General features: G+C 47.9%; 1 protein-coding gene across 2 annotated transcripts in view; it reads left to right on the forward strand.

Annotated features, from left to right (window-relative positions):
• The window catches only part of Acsl5 (acyl-CoA synthetase long chain family member 5), a 49,730-nt gene continuing 32,604 nt past the window's right edge, over positions 1 to 17,126 (forward strand). Inside the window, exon 1 of one of the 2 annotated variants that reach the window (XM_038342922.1) lies at positions 1 to 156. The gene's annotated coding sequence lies outside the window, so the exon portion shown is untranslated. Of the gene's footprint in view, positions 157 to 2,042; positions 2,309 to 17,126 lie in introns of those variants that run through there. The other variant, XM_038342929.1, reaches the window with a different exon arrangement.

A 17,126-nucleotide genomic window follows, 5' to 3' on the forward strand; every position in this document is an offset into this window, starting at 1 on the left:
GCTGGCAGGACACTCTCAGGACAGGATCCAGTGACTTCAGATGTGCCTAGTCGCAGAGCGTGGAAAGTCGGAGGCCACTGCATGTGGTGCTGAACCAGCAAGCCAGCTGCAAGAGGAGCCATTCCTCGACCCAGCAACGGTGACTGCTCTTACAAGGTGAGTTGCCTTCTCTTGTCTAGGGGAATAGGGGTTCTGGGGGGCAGTGGGATGCGTATTCAACCTGCTTCCAGTTCTTTCATAACATGGGTGGTAATCTCAGCCGACTTGTGTGGGAGGCAAAAGAAAAAAATCGATTGGGAAGGGAAACATTTGAGCCACTTGAGTTCTCGAGGGGAGGGGGGATTGGAAGAGAATATTCTCACTTTTTAAAAGGCATAAAGCTTTGGAAAGTTAAAGACTGAGTCAGGATATAGGTTTCCTTCACCTGCCATTCAGAACTTCTTAGTTAAAGGTGCCTCTTAACTGCTGGAGATTGAGACTCCTATTGGGAGGAAGGGAGTAGCAGGGATGCTATTAGGGGCTGGCAAGCATCCTACAGATATGATAAGTGTTGGCTCAGGGGGCATCTACTGCTCGGGAAGTAGCACTGGCCTCATATTTTCAATACATCTCTGAGTTGTTGGACCGTGTGGCTTGGCTTTAGATAAGACATGGTGGTCAGTCTTTCCATGGCCTGCTCCAGTCATCCAAGACAGAAGTCTTGGGTGATGTCAGAATCCTCCCATTAAAAATCTTTGGATTAGCCGGGCGGTGGTGGCGCACGCCTTTAGTCCCAGCACTTGGGAGGCAGAGGCAGGCGGATCTCTGAGTTCGAGGTCAGCCTGGTCTACAAGAGCTAGTTCCAGGACAGGCTCTAGAACCTACAGGGAAACCTTGTCTCGAAAAACCCAAAAGAAAAAACCTTTGGATTAAAATCTCGCTGAACTCGACATTCAGTTCTAGAGGAGACCAGTAGCCACAATATTAGTTGTTCTCCTCTGAACCTGCAACAGCTAAGACGGGCCTTAGAGAGATGCCAGGGGCATCCCAGGCATGGAGGCTTGGCGTCCACTCTGCCATCTAAAGGTCTCCTCTGAAGAAAATTGTTTCTGGGGAAGCTCTGAAACTAAACAAAAGCCAGAGGCACCTCCTTCTATCCTTCCAAAGAGGACAGACCTGCTGTTCTCTGAGATATGGCTCTATTTTCCTGGCCTTTCCTGCAGGAGTGGGTGCTCTCTGCAGAGAGAAGGAATTCCTTAAGGTAGCTGGTGCTCTCAGGAAGAGCCAGGCTCATCTTGAGCTTACTGCTGATCCCTTTTGGAGGGATCTAGGCTAGGAAAGTGCTGTGTAATTCTGCCTGTCTGTAGTGTTGCTGCTGGGGGGGGAGGGGGGGCGTGCAGAACCTGTCATTCTAGAACGGGATCTCCTGGTACCCCTGGGAGACCAGACAAAGCCTTAAAGGGTGATCAAATAAGGCAGTCGCGAACCCCAGGTAATGCTGAGGTGTGAGAGGGGTCACAGAACACAATTTTACGTTAAACTTGGCTGACTGGAAGGCCGATCTGGTGTGTCAGAGGAAAAAGAGCCACGTCAATTTAGTGGCTCGCTGCCCCAGTGGTTCCTGGCTTATTTTGTTTCTTCTGTTGTCTCTGTGAGGACCGCCTGTGTTCCTGAGTCGGCAGCTCTGGGGAAGGGGAGAGGGGCTACGTGAAGACAGCTGTGTTGAGACCGACCCAAGGGCGGAGGTCCTTCTAGCTGGACTTTCCTGTCCTGCAAACGCAGCGGGGAACAACGTCACCTCCGTCTCTCTGGCAGTGAATCCAGGGGCACCTCAACTCGGTTTCATTTGGATTTTCGTCTTAGGAGAGCTAGTGGGAAAAGCGGGAGCAGGTGAACTGTGTGGATGCAAGGTGGCTTTTGTTTCAGCCCTTAGGAGCTGGGGCTGAAGGCTTTAAAAAACGAGCCGGGGTAGCTTTGGCTGCCTGGCTCCCTCCTCCTGGTCAGAAGCGCTTCCACTTTCAGTTGTGAAAGAGGAAAAAAAAAAAAAAAAAAAAACCCAAACCAGGAAGTGAAGTCCCCAGCACCAGTATGTCAGAAAGCCCGGCAATGGCCTGCCTGGGACAGCTGAGGGCAGGGCAGAAGGGGGGACACTAGCCAGTCTGCCTGCCTGCCTGTCTGCCTACTTGCCTGCCTGCATGGACGCTCTGAAGCCACCCTGCCCCTGGAGAAGCCCGGGCTGAGAAAGGAAGGATAGGGGCTCTCCTGCCAGCCAGAAGCCGGATCCAGGAAGCCCCACTCAGAAGCTCCCAGGCATTCGGCCCCTCACAGGGTAAGGGATCTGGAGCCGGGTGTGATCCAAGGGCGGGCTCCGGGGCGTGTGGCAGAGGCATCCCGGTTCCCCTCCTCCCTGCCCAGCTTCAGGAAGCTGCTTGCAATTCACGGCCCCACGTGTGCGCCATGCTCTTTCTGCCCCGGGGGTGGGGGTGGGGGCTTCCAGGGATACCTGCGCTCCGTGCACCGGGAGGTGAGGGAAAGGAGGAAGGGACAATGGGAGGGGATTTTCTCCTTCTCTTTTCCGAGGTAGATTAGGGCGACCGGTTTTTTTTTTTTTTTCTTTTTCCGGGCCTGCGCACGTGGCATGGCTCCCTAGGGTGGGCTGGGGGTTTAACCTTGATTTTCACTGAACTTTAACCCCCTCTGAGGGTAGGAACTGAGGAATGAAAGTGAGGAGATGCAGAAACTGAATGGCTCCCGAATGAAGTCAGGTCTCTTTTCAGGGCTTATGCACGGGCTAGATCTAAGATGCTCTTGAGGGGCTTTGAGGGAGTGAGCATGGACGAGGGGCTCCATGGCTGGGTTTTGATACCCCATGTGGTATATAACACCACCCCTCCCCCCCTCCCCCCCGCGCTGCCTTCCTTTGACAGTTCAGTCTGAATGGCAGGATTGAATCTAAGATGCTCTTGAAGGGATTTGAGGGAGTGAGTATGGAGAAGGGGCTCCATGGCTGGGTTTTGATAACCCCATGTGGTATAACACACCTCCCCCGCCCCCCTTTGACAGTCTAGTCTGAATGGCAGGACTGAATCTAAACTTTGTACTTAAAGTGGATGGGTGCCCTGTAAGAGGCAGGGTCTAAATTAAATAGAGCATTGGTCAGGTTGGGAAACTGGAGATGGAAGCCACGGACTCTGAGCCTGCCCTCTATGTCCACGGAGCAGCTGTCTCGGGGAACTTTTGAATTCCCCTTGGAAGAAGCACAGTATAAAAGTGTGTGAGCATCACTCATGTGCCTGTCTTAGCTGGTGAAAGGCACCAAGGCCTAAATAGAGCAACAGCTGTGCAGGCAGGCAGCAGGAGGAGGGCAGGTAACACAGGCAGGTGAAGTTGCTGTGTCTAATGGGATCTTGGTGATGGGAACACTAGAAAAATTTGCTGGGAACTCCTTAGTAGAGGAGGCTGGTGATCTGCCTGCCTCAAGTGTCTAAGTGCTGGGATCATAGGTGTATGCACCACACTGAGCTATATGACACTTCCTTAGGGCACAAACACATTCCACAAGGTCAGTGTGCCTCTTTGCACCTCAGGGCTTGCGGGGGGGGGGGGGGGCACTACGAAAGAACAGAGAACTCAGTTGCGTGCCAACACACACAGCAGATATTATGTTTGGTCAAGGCAAACCTTGAGGTGGATGGCTTTACTCTTTGCTGGCTAAGAGAATAGCATCAGAAAAGTGCAGCTGCTTCCCCAAGGCCACAGAGCAAGCAGGTTGTCAATTGTATTGGAACTTTAGTCAGTCTGATGCTTTCAAAAGTAAAATATTTACAGTTCTATTTTGAAAACTTGCTCTTTGTTCACTTGTCGGGTTAACCTTCCTTTGGATAGCCTAAAAGTTTCATGTGTGACACTCTTGATACCAAGTATTGAGTTTATATGGCCAGCCCCTATTTGAGATTTTTCTGGAACCATGAATATCACTACTGCCATCATTGGGGAAGCACTTAGAGCCCTATGGATCCGTTTCTTTTGATTCTAAGCAGAAACCCATGGAATAGGGTTAAAAGTGAGACACTCAGATCGCGGATGATTGGACCTGGAATCTGAACCTGGGCTCATTTAGTTCCGATGGTAATACGTACTTTAACACTGATGAGTCGGGCTTAACGCATAGGCCAAAGAATAAGAGACTGGAAGATAGTTAATCTTTAGCAAACCTTCCCATCTCAAATCCATAGAGACAGGATGGAGACAGACTAGTCGGGGCTGGGGGAAGGAGTGAGGGGTAAGTGGTTCACAAGTACGGGGTTCCCTTTTGGGATGATGAAAAATGGTTTGAAATTAAATAGAAGTATTGATGGCATAGCATTGTGAATATGCTAGAGGGTCCATTTAAGAAAGTTTAAGTTTTAAAAAGTGAATTTACCTGAAAAAACAAAAGAAAAAGAAGAGGAAGAAGCATCTTCTGTCTTCCAGGCAGATGAGCTCCCAGTCCCAGATTTGACATCATTTTTATAAAGCAGGAGTATATTGCCTGCCTGCTATGTCTCATACTCGTGCCTAGCAGGTGCAGTGACTCTTGGCTGGGTGCAGCCAGAGGTGACATTTGAGCCTGGCAGCGCTCTGCAAGTGTGGTATGGTCCCAGCAGTGACCTCAGCCTTCACAGCTCACACCGCAGTTCTGTGGTCGGTTGGTACTTCTGGGTCTGTCAGAAGGAGATGCAGTCTCTCAGCGGCCTTCCCACAGGCCCAGGGCAGGATTCCTCCTCACTTCCCCATTCTCGGGAAGTGCATAAATAAATGACTTCATAGGGTTTGGAAGGTCATCCAGTCCACGAACTGCTACCACAGATCTCTCGGTCTTCCTGGGTCAATCCTACTCTAAGCTGGGGGCCAGGGTTTGTGAGTGGCTTGTGGGAGGACTTGAAGGGGGTGGGGCTGGGTCAGAGATAGCCCTGTCTCCTCCAATTAGAAGTGCTGCCTTTAAATAGGAACAAGGACTTGTTAAGACATTTGTCTGCTGGAGGAACCAAGATGACGATTGTATCTTTTGGGACAGTTCATAACAGATGATGTGATCAGAGAAAGGCTGTGAAAATGGAGGCAAGAAAAGAGAAACTTGTTCTGTTGGTGTGCATACAGGCACACTACACATGTGTGCAGGGGCGTGTAGACATATGTAAGTGCACCTGGTGCCAGAGGCCAACCTTTGAAATTCTTCCTCAGCTTCTTGCCATATTCATTGTGAGACAGAGGTTGTCATCGGCTTGGAACTCAACAAGTAGACTAAGCTAGTCCCAGAAATCTACCGTCTCCATTTTTTTTCCGGAACTGGGACGATAAACACATGCCACCACACCGGACCTCGTCTGAGAACCTAACTTAGGTCCTCAGGCTTACGCAGCAAGAACTGTGCTGACTGAACCATATCCCAGCCCTGACAAGAGCTTTTTTTCCCTCAGGACTTGCCACGTGCCCACTAGTGCACCAGGTACCACAGCACTTTTGCTGTGTGCTGTTGAAAGCGTGGGTTTGCAGGGATGTTGAGTAACTGTTCCCAGGTCTGCTCATCTCGGAAATGAGAGATCTGCTGTTCCAGAGTCAGAAAAGCAATGACCTTGGAGGTTTGCCTCTGGACAGGCTAGTCCTGGCATCAGGCTTATTGCCTCCACTTCAGATCTGGTGATGCTTGACCATTGGTCTAGCCAGGTAGTGTGAGACCTGACTCTGCAGAGAACCCAGGCAGGAAGGTCTCTTTCACAACCGCTTGCTTGCATCACCTCCTCTTTATCATGAAGGAATGATGAGGACCGAGCACTTTGTCCGTCCTATCATTTTACAGACCCTCTTATCAAACCTGGGAAACTTGTGGTACTGGCTTTGCTCTCCGCGTTCTCTCAAAACTCACTGGTCAGCAAGAAGCTGGGGCTGCCCTTTGGGGGTGTTCATCTATCAGAAGTTTTTTTCCTGTAGGGTGGGGCCTTTGGACTGTGATTCCTTTGAAGCATAATAGTACATCAAGGTTAATTTTATCAACCTGAGTGCCGGGGGGGATTTGTCACTTCCTGTCACCACCCTGTGGGTGGCTCCACAAATATCCTAAGGGACTGAGTTAATAGGCTGTTGGGATTTGAATTAGCAAGGGTGTCCTATTAAGTATCACTTGACTCCCCTGGCCTAGGCCTATGGCCACTGCCACCATACCCCCAGTGACTGTGTCCGACTCCAGGGGGTGCAGTGTTTGTGCTATGCACCCATCACTGTCTCACTGAGACAGTCTTGGAGCCTTTCTTTCTCCTTAACTAAAAACAAACCTTCCACCTTCATCAGAAATACCACTTCCCAGGGGTCAGAGAGATTGGAAGGAGGAAGGGTAGTGGGCGTGAATGTGAGCCAGAAGACCTTAGATGCGCATGGAACTGCCCTAACAAACCCAGTTGTGATATGCCATCAATATTATTTAAAAGCAACCCTCCCCTCATTTCCCTCCTCTAAGTGCTGCTCTTTCCACTCTTATCTCCAGCCCCCTCCCCTTCCACTTAGGTCTAGCCAACCTACAGTGATGGGATTTATTCTGGAAGACGGCTGGTAAGGCACAGACAAGAGCTGAGGAAGATGCTCTGCTGGGTTTGATGCCCGCAGGTTTGGTTGGAAGCAGAGTGTGTGGGAGTGTCTTTCTGTCTGTGGTCCTCACTGGTTGGATCTCCATCTTCGATGGACCCCGGCAAAGAGACTGTTAGCAGGCAGGCAAGTGCTCAAGGATCACACCTCTGGGCCTGTAATGATTCGCAGGGCTGCCTAGCTGCTCCCATCCACCAAGCCTGCTCTCCCTCAGACTCGCATGCTCAATCCACACCTTTGTTTCTTTCAAGTAGCAGGGAGGAGCTATGCATTCTAATGTTCTTAATCAACACTGGACGTACAACTGGGCCCACCGGCCCGAGGTCCTTGTTTGCCTTCTCTTCCCTTTTCTCTTCTCTTCTGTTCTTCCTTTCTCTTTTCATCTTCATCTTGTTCTTTTCTGTTTTGCGGGGGTCTTTCGGTTTTGGTTTTATTTTATTTTGGCATTGTGTTTTTGAGATAGGCTCCCATGTATTGCAGGCTGTCCCCAAACTCACTATGTAACAGAGGATGTCCTTGAATCTGACCTTTAGAATACTGGGGTGACAGGGGTGTGCTGCTACCCCTGGTTTATTTGATGTTGGGGATCAAACCCAGGGCTCTGTGCAGGCTGGCCCCAACTCTGCCACCTTGCTGTATTCTCAGCTCCACTCAAAGAGAACACGGAAATAAAAGGGCCACGGGGAAAATAAACACATTTTTCACCACACATACTTTTGTCTGCCCCAATCAGCCAACATTTGGACACACTCCAACAGAGCACATGAGCTCCCTGAGAAAATGGCGTCATCCCCTACTCGCTGAGTAATTCCAAGGGCATTTCCTTCGTGTTGAGTATATTAGCTGCCTGGACGTAGTGGGTCTAAATATCCGACGGCATACATGACATGCTCGGGACTCTGCCTTGATCTCATTTACATTGGGCAGCTATTACCCTGCTGGTGTGAAGTCCCAGCCATGGTATTCCCAAGGAAGATCAAGTAGACTCCAGTCCAGGCATACACTGTGGTTCTTCTGAGACTGAATTCTGCAGTGAGTGTCCTTCAACAGATCCCCTCCCCCTGGTTGTCCTTCTCCAAGCCTGTGCCAGTGACAAGCAAAAGAAAGAGGTGACACAGTCTCGGGGGGTTCCCACTTTGCCTTGGGGTCTGTGCTGGGTGTACTAGAATCTAAAGGCTAGGATGGCCTTCACATGGGGTGCTCATGGCACATTCCAGAGGTATTCACTGAGTCACAGAAACCTCAACAAGAAGCAAACCAGAAGAAGATGCCCACGGCTCTCCCGGATTCCAGGCCCTGTGTGTGCAATGGATCTTCTTCTGACAGCTCTTCTGATTCATTTACAATGTGCTTGCTTATGGGAGGTGTCTTACCTCTTTCAGCTGTGGGAATCATTTTAGCAGTTGGGCTAAGGAGGGAGAGGGTGGTGGGAGGTGCTTCTTACTTGGTTCTTGTTGTTACTCTACCCCCACCTTTAATCATGTAAACAATAGCGGTCAATCTTTCCATGCTTTGGAAAGCACTCCCCATCCACCTCCTGGGTCTTTAATAGGGTTCCCTCTTAAGATATTGTTATCATGCTCTGCTCACTAATCTTTATGAAGAGCGCAAGATGCCATTTGTCTGACTTCCTGAGTGACTGTGCATGCGTGTGCCAGAAAGAGAGGGAAAGAGGGAAGAGGAAGGGGGAGAGGAGAGAGGCAGGGGGATGAGAGATGAGAGAGAGAGAGAGAGAGAGAGAGAGAGAGAGACGAGTGGGAGAGGAAGGGGGAAAGGGAGAGATAAAGAGAAAAAGAGGAGAGAGAGAGGAGAGAGAGAGGATAAAGGAGAGAAAGAGAGGAGAGATAGAGATAGAGGAGAGAGGGAGAGAGGGAGAGAGGAGAGAGGGGGAGAGAGAGGAGAGAGGCAGAGAGGAGAGAGAGGAAAAGAGAAGAGATAGAGACAGAGAGGAGAGAGGGAGAGAGAGAGAGAGAGAGAGAGAGAGAGAGAGAGAGAGAGAGAGAGGCGGGGGAGAGCGAGTGACAAAGAGAAAAAGAGGAGAGAGAGGAGAGAGAGAGAGGAGAAAGGAGAGAAAGAGGAGAGACAGAGGGAGATAGAGGAGAGAGGGAAAGAGGAGAGAGGGGGAGAGAGAAAGAGGAAGAGAGAGGAGATAGAGACAAAGAGAGAGGAGAGAGGGAAAGGAGAGAGAGAGAGAGAGAGAGAGAGAGAGAGAGAGAGAGAGAGAGAGGAGAGAGAGAGTTTCAGAACACCCAAGGAGGAGCAGGTCTGTGCCCGGTCACGTGGCTGATGTGAGGTGATGGCCTGAGAGCCCAGGTGCAGCTGAGTGGCTGGGAAGTTACCTACCAGCTCATGCATCAGGATCTCACAGCCTTCCTTAGCTACCTGGAGTAGATGTTGAAAGTTGCTTATTCATGACTCCTTTGGCACTGTGACTCAGACTCCACCTTTGTTCTGGATTCTTATCTGCTGGGGAGCTGAATGGAAACGTTTCCACCCTCAGAGCTGCAGTGCAGGCTGGCTTGCACAGGGGCCGAGACATCTTTACACACTGGAAGCCCTGGAAAAGGCCCCTGTGGAATGCTGTTTCGTGAGGAGAGACCAGCACAGAGGGAAACAAGGCGGGGAGGCGGCGGTGGTGGTGTTCCCAGGTGTGTTCACAGATGCTGTACTGAACTGGGGGCGGGACATTCTACACCAGCCGCCTGAGTCAGAGGCAGGATAATAGCTGTGTATATTAGCTTGGAGATAAAACAAAATACGCATTTCAGATTAAGCAATATGTACCATTAAACATTTCCTTCCCGGTTAGAGCTTCCCTAACCAAAACTCAGTCCTTCTTGTAGAACCCGGTCTCTTTTGCCCGTGCGGTTTCATTCTCGGTGTCCCACCACACCGTATTGATTGTCACATTCTCCAGTGGACAACGATCCCACTTAGCACTTGTTTGGTTGTCTCGTTTTCTTTCTTTCTTTCTTTCTTTCTTTCTTTCTTTCTTTCTTTCTTTTTTTTTTTTTTTTTTTTTTTGAGACAGGGCTTGTAGCAGCTTTAGCTGTCCTGGAACTTGCTCTATAGACCAGGCTGACCTGGAACACACAAAGATCCACCTGCCTCTGCCTCCCGAGTGCTGGGGTTAAAGGTGTGTGCCACCAACACCTGGCTGGACTGAGCTTGTAATCTTAGCTCTCAGAAGGCTGAAGCAGAGTTGTGAGCTTAAGGCTAGCCTGGACTAGATGAATGAGACCTTTTCTCAACACCCCCCCCCCACAAAAATATCAGCTATGCAGATGGGACTTCACAGCTGTATCTCAGGATCCATAATGATTACCTGATTTGTTTTGCATCCTTTAAAAGCCTTTGGTTGAATGATTAGGAAGCTAAGACTTTCTGGGAAAATCTAATTATTCCCCCTCCACCTGTCTTTCCTGTGAAGAGTGTCCCACCCTTCAGAAGCACCAGTCCCTAAGCAGTCCGTCCCAGTTACCCGAATCACATACACTTTAGTTAGCAGTAGATGCTGGAGCTGCTCTCGGATCAACACATTGGAATCTGTGTGTGCTCATGAAGACTTCCATTGCAGAGAAATGCTATCGCTAGGTTACCAACCTAAGCGGGTAGACTTCTCTGGGCCTTTGTATTTGAAACAATCCTCTAGCTAATATGATGTTGACTGTAATAGCGAAGAGTGGACCAACATAGCTCTAACCATCTATACATATGTGCACATCACCAGCCTGACTAGGGAGATACTGTTGCCATTTTATAGACAGAAGCCATGGAGAGGATTTAAACTCTCGGGCTGACTCTGGTCCAGATCCTCAGGCTGTACTTCCTACAGTGTTTCTAAGCCCTTTGTTGAGCTGATGGTTTTCTACTGGATAAATTGATGGTAGAATCACTGGGGCAAAGGGCAAACATTTAAACTGTAGCAGAGGGCAACTCCCCCTCTTAAGAGATTGTACCAAATTTATATTCCACAATTAACATTGCGTGTTGTACTCCATTTCTGCTGGTTTAACAAGGAATGGGGGAGACAGGCAGGCACTTTTATGTTTGTATTTTTTGAAAAAAGGTAACTGAAGTTGAATGTCTTGTCCTCAATCCAAGGACTCTATTTTCCCACACATGTGCAACTGATATTCCTGCCCTTGTTTCACTGGGTTAGATTTTGTCTCTCTCTGGCTTCTGAGTGTTTGGTGCAGGGAATCAGCTCTTGGCCTCTGTATGGTATGTGATGCTTTCCTCGTGGTACCTTCCAATGAGACACTCACTTTTAAAAGTTTTGGGTAATTGAGCTTGTCATTGTTTCTATTTCTGGATTTCAGTTTACACATCTTTCTTGAGTCTTTCCCACCAACATTTAAACCATGTTTCTGTAATACTCTCTCCCAGATGTTCTTATACTTTTCATTGTGCTATATTTGAAGACATTGATCCATCTCCAACTTACTTTGCTGGAGTAAGTCAATAATCAGTTTTATATGTTTTCACTCTAAGTGGCTACCTTGTTATTCCAGTGTATTTATTGTAAGTAAAGAGAATCTATTTTGATCTTAACTGCTAGTTGGTATATGTTTATAATGCCTAATGAGTGTGTTTCATGCATATTTTACTAAATAAACGTGTATACTCAGTAACTACTCAAAAACTTTCATAGCTCACTAGTGAAATTCAAATGTGATAATGTTTGCCCAGTTCCATTATTTTTCAGAACTTTTTTTGACTCTTCTTGTGATTTTTATTTTTCTGGGTGTTTTTACAAGATAGCGTCAGGTTACCGGAAAAATCATGTTGGTTTTAGAGTTGCGACAGAAGCATAGATTCGAGGAGACAAATCTCAACTGTTTCAGGCATGTTCTTCCATGTACTCACACATGCCACCGTGCATGCATGGAGGCCAGGTGACAATTTCTGGGAGCCAGCTCTCTCCTCCCATTGTGGGGTTAGTAGGGGTGGCCCGCAAGTTGTCTGCTTTCATGGTGAGTACCATTACCCTTGAGCCATCCCGCCAGCCCTCAACATTTACGTTTTCCCTGTAATGGTGTCTTTTCCATGATTTTTAAATTAGTTATTTATAAGAAGTATGGGAAGCTTTGACTTCCTTGTGTGCTGAGTTTTTCCTAACTACCTTACTGGATTGTGTCAGCAATTAAAAAGTAAAAAAGTACTAACTGCCTCTATTTCCTAAGAAGGCTTTTTTCTTTTTTTCTTTCTTCTCAGCTTTTTTTTTTCATTCTGGCTGCAGTCTCCCCTCACCCATCCTCCCCTCCCAGTCCTTCTCCTGCACCCCACAACCCCCTCCTCTTCTGTCTGCATCCAGGAAAGGGCAGGTATCAATAAAACATGGCATATCAAGTTGCAGCAAGACTAAGCACTTTCCCATGTATTAAGGCTGGGCAAGGTGACCCAGTATGAGAATTAGGGTCTCAAAAATCAGTAAGAGAGTCAGAGAGAGCTCCTGTTTCTGCTGTTGTGATCTCCTCTCTGCTTTTGTCTGGTTTGAGATAGTGTATCACTATATTGCCAGGGCTGGTCTCCAGCTCCTGGACTCGGAGATTCTTCCTGTTCTGCTTCATGAGAATACATGACCTTTTTGTCTTGTCCTTTAGTGAGAACTGATGCCACACTTTGTCTGTTGTATGTGCATGTACCTGGTCATATATGTGCATATATGGGCATCCCCATGGGTGCATGTAGAGGCCAACAAGTGTCTTCCATCTTTCCACCTTGTTTCTGTGTTTGAAATAGTGTCTCTCACTGAAACTAGACCTTACTAATTCAGCTAGATTGTGGTTAGTCAACCCCCAGGATCCTCCATTCTCTGCTTCTCCAGCTCTGAGATTACAGGCGTGTGCAACCTGGTTTTTGTTTGTTTTTCCTTGAGACAACACTGTCCCTTGCCTGGACAAGGAGGACACATCTAACTGACCTAACTGACCTTCCTTACACAGTAGTGGAGAGGCTGCCCCATTCTTCCAGGTATACTAATGATCCTATTGGCTCGCAATGCCCCTTTGACCTTTGGCTATTGCTTTTCCTGGCCATATAGGCTCTGTGGTTGATAACTGAGGAGGGGTCATTAAGGCTGAGTTAGAAATACGGCGCCCAGGCCAGAGCTTTCCTACTCGGCATCCTAATGACACCTCGGGAATCCTGGGAGTTTTAGACTTGTGACATAGTCTCTAGGAGACAAAAAGTACACCAAAGTATGGAATAATCTGTTAACTAATGGGTGTGAAGACTTGGGAGACCCTGGTCTCCATTTTAATGAGCTTTTTACCTATTACAGAAGTCCATATATGCAACAAGAAAACAGAGAAACCAATTAAGTCTAAATGAGCCTGGCCACTTTCTAGAAGGCAGATTTTTTTTTTTTAAATTTATAGTTGCTGACTTAGATGTCATTATTGCATGGGAAATAATTAGTTCTCCAGGAATAGAAAACAAAGAAATCCTGCCTTATCATCTACAGTTCCTCCAAGTAGCATAGTAATTGTTGGCTGGACTTCCTACAGATGTGAAAAACATGATCTCTTCAGTCCAGTTCTCTGAGCCTGGTTTGATGTATATTATGGACCCACCCTTTCCACCGTCTTCCATTTCTAATTCAGTATTTTACCAAAATATTGATGTGAGAGGGTGTGTGCGCGCATGGGTGTGAAAGCCAGAAGACAACCTTGTGTGTGTGCACGTGTGTGAAAGCCAGAAGACAACCTCGGGTGTGTGTGTGTGTGTGTGTGTGTGTGTGTATGTGTGTGAAATCTAGAAGACAACCTCGGTGTGTGTGTGTGTGTGTGTGTGTGTGTGTGTATGTGTGTGAAATACAGAAGACAACCTCGGTGTGTGTGTGTGTGTGTGTGTGTGTGTGTGTGCGCGCGCACGTGTGTGAAAGCCAGAAGACAACCTCAGGTGTCATTCCTTGAGCATCATCTACCTTGTTTCTTTTTTTGTTTCACTTTTTTTCCATCAGGAAGAAGAGTTGGTGTGCAGATTTTCAGCCCCAGAGTTAAGGGAAAGACTTAAATGAAGGAATACCAAGTACTGGGTTTTCATAGGAGAATGTCCCCCTGAGCCACTGGGTTTGGTCTGTCTGTCTGTCTCTCTAGGGATCTATCTATCATCTATCTATCTATCTATCTATCTATCTATCTATCTATCTATCTATCTATCTATATCTATCTAGCATCTATCTATCTATCGATAGATCTATCATCTATCTATCATCTATCTATCTATCTATTATATATCTATCATCTATCTATCTATGTATCTATCTGTCTTTCTAGGGATCTATCTATCTATCTTTTTTTTTAAATTAAGGGCATGTGCCACCACTGCCCTGCTTTATTTATTTTTGAGACCCAGTCCTTCACTGACCTAAAACTCACCAACGAGGGTAGGCTGGCTTGCACATGAACTGCAGAGATCTACCCGTCTCTCCCTTTTGCCTTTTTGATACTAGGATGCAGTCATGCCTACTTTATTTTTTTAATGTAGGGTCTGGGATTTGACTCAGGCCCTTAGGCTTGTATAGTAAGTACTGTAGCAACCCAGCTGTCCCTCCAGCCCAGCTGCTGTAAAAACAAGACAAGTGTCTCACTACACAGTCAGGCATGTCTGGAATTTATAACCCCCTTGTCCTGGTTTTCTAAATGCTTGGATTATTACAGCTGTATGCCACAGTGACTGACTTTTCTGTGGTCTAAGATCTGAGAAAGTGGGTTAACTGAAATGATTTAGAACATATTATCCTTAACTGGAAGACTAGCTAGTTATTCAGCTTAGAGTTTACCAGAAGCTCAGCACGGTATAGACACAGGAGGCACAGCAGGAATGAAACCAAGCCCCTGCTTGAAGAAGGAGGTTATCTCGGGAGGACGGTGGGTAACAGGGCTGGGCCTGTTCCACGTGGTGACCAGCACTAGAAGGAAGGGTGGCCTGTGCTCAAGAGGAGAAGCAGCATTAAACAGGACAGCAGGGGGTGGCTAAGGTGACTCCAGACCTCTGAGTAGTGCACAGTCCTATCAGAACTTGGAAGAGAGAGAGAGAGAGAGAGAGAGAGAGAGAGAGAGAGAGAGGAGGAGGAAGAGGAGAGAGAGAGAGAGGAGAGGAGAGAGAGGGGGAGGAGGAGGAAGAGGAGGAGGAAGAGGAGGAGGAAGGGGGGAGAGAGAGAGAGAGAGAGAGGAGGAGAGAGAGAGGAGGAGGAGGAGGAAGAAGAGGAGGAGGAAGAAGAGGAGGAGGAAGAGGAGGGGGGGAGAGGAGAGAGAGAGAGAGAGAGAGAGAGAGAGAGAGAGAGAGAGAGCCACATTGTACATGAGCACACCCCAACCGGACAGCTCATTTTCGACCCAGGGGCATCAGTATGACTCTCCCCGTACCCAGCACTGCCATTTGTCAGGGCTCTGGCCTCCTGTGCTGTAAGCCATTCATTTCCCCCGTCCCGACTGGGTTCACGTCTGGGACGTTGTGAAACGCTCCTCCTGCTGCTCCTCACAAGTTTCCTGGGCCAATGCTGCTGCCGAGGTTAACGCCACTCTATTTTCAGCTTTGGATTTTGCCCTCTGTGGGGTCAGGGCAGCATTTAAGAGGAGACCTGTTCTTACTGATCTCTTTTAAAACTCCCCACTCATTAAAACTGAGGTTTTATGATATCTTAGTCTTCTGGGTTATCTAAGGAGGAGAAATTTAACAACCTAGTGACTCTGGGCCCATGTGACTATGTGGTAACAATTAGCTGTAATTGACAGCATCTGCCCCTCTTGAGACAAGTCAAGGATTCCCAGTCTCCTTTCTCCCAGTGGTTTACCTACAGGCCATTGGCCCTCCCTCCCCCTTTCCACCCTCACCCCACCCCACCACCACTGGACAGAAACTTTATCTTTAGACCATACTTTGAAGACAGTGTTTGTAAGTCTCCCATTTAAGGCCAGCTTGCCATTGAGAAGAGATGGCAACATTATCAGAGTCACAAGCCTGTCCCCACAGTTGAAGGAGGTCAGGTAAGGACTTGGGGCAGACGGAGAAAGCCCAAGTGATAAGATCCAGCTTGGCTAACAGCAGTGCCCAAGCCCTACAAGAAGACTGGGGGGCCAGGTGGGGACAAGCACTAAGTAGATTTCTTATTGGCTCTGCTACATGCTGCCAAAGCCACAGTTTTCCCGGGGTCATCTCCTTTTCATCCTGTGTTGGAATGGCTGTCCTAAAAATGGTGACTTACCTGGCTGCTCTGACACACTTTGATTCCTGGAGTGGCGCATGGCTGTACAACAGGCAGAGTTGCATTTCTAAGCCCCAGCTGTCAGAACCCTGCCAGGGAATCACAATAGTTCCTTATTGTTTCACAACTCGACTAGCTGATCTCTGGCTCCTGTTTCTCTTTGATTTTATTTTCTACCCCGACCTCAATGTAGAGAACACAGAGCCTGAGGGCTGCTGCTCAGCCTCTGGGCGTTGGTTTTCCTCCAGAAAATGGAAAGAAACCACTCCACAGTCAAGCAACGGACCGACCCAGGAGAACAGTGACCCAGAATTCTCTCTTGCATTTGTTCTTGCCCCCGCCCCAAGTTTTATGACTTTTCATGGATTAGAATGAAGAGTCGCCTTCGATGAAGAAGGTTCCAGATGTCAAATAACGGCAACTGCCTTAAAAACTCTAACTAAAAATAGCTAAGACCATAATCTGATAGAACTTACTGGGCTTGTTTCGCCCCTTTGGTTTTGAGTAGGATCAATTTGGCCTGGACTCTGAAATGCTGCTGTCATGTGTTGCGGTCAAGTTGGAAGCATGGAGATCTGGGACTTCCTTTGCTGTGATCTGTAAGGCCCCAGATATTTGATCTTGAGTCCTGAACCTAGAAATGATAAGAAAACAGCAAGGTATATGCGTCTAGCTCTTGCTAGAGAAGGCACAGTGGAAACCAGGGAGGGGGTTTGCAGAAGCCGCTGCACCCTTAGAAGCTTCTATGTTGTGGTTTGTGAATTGGTGTCCACCTTGGCTCATCGCTAGGTATAGTCAGTATCGGCTACTATTAGCCTAACCACGTCTGAAAGTTATGAGGGGACAGGCATAAGGATGGCTCCTTTATGGGGATGCTCTTGGCACTTTCTAGTAGATGGGAGCAGAATGTGGCTGGAAATGGTAGGGAAAGCTGGGAAAGAGGAAACCTGGGTTGCTTCAGTCCCTTTAAGAGCCTTTCCTGACCCACTAATTCTTATCTGTCCATCGTGTGTCGAGTACATTCTGGACAGCCTTTTTCTGTACTTCAAATGTTTATCTTAGGGGAAAAATGCTTCCTTGGGGCTTCTAAGATGGGGGTGGGGTGGGATACTGGACACAGGAGGTTGTACTGCCATTAATTTTGATGACCCTCTTGGTGCTTCAAAACAGAAAGTAGCAGGCAGAGCCTATCTGGCCAGCAGGAAATGTCTTCCGTGCACAAAGATTGACTTGTGAGACCTGTGACGTCACCTCTGCAGAGGTTCCTTCTGTTTAGTGTATGCCAAGGGAAGTCCAGACGGAAGAGCTGGACTCT

Source organism: Arvicola amphibius, chromosome 1, assembly GCF_903992535.2.
Source record: "Arvicola amphibius chromosome 1, mArvAmp1.2, whole genome shotgun sequence".
NCBI lineage: Eukaryota > Metazoa > Chordata > Mammalia > Rodentia > Cricetidae > Arvicola > Arvicola amphibius.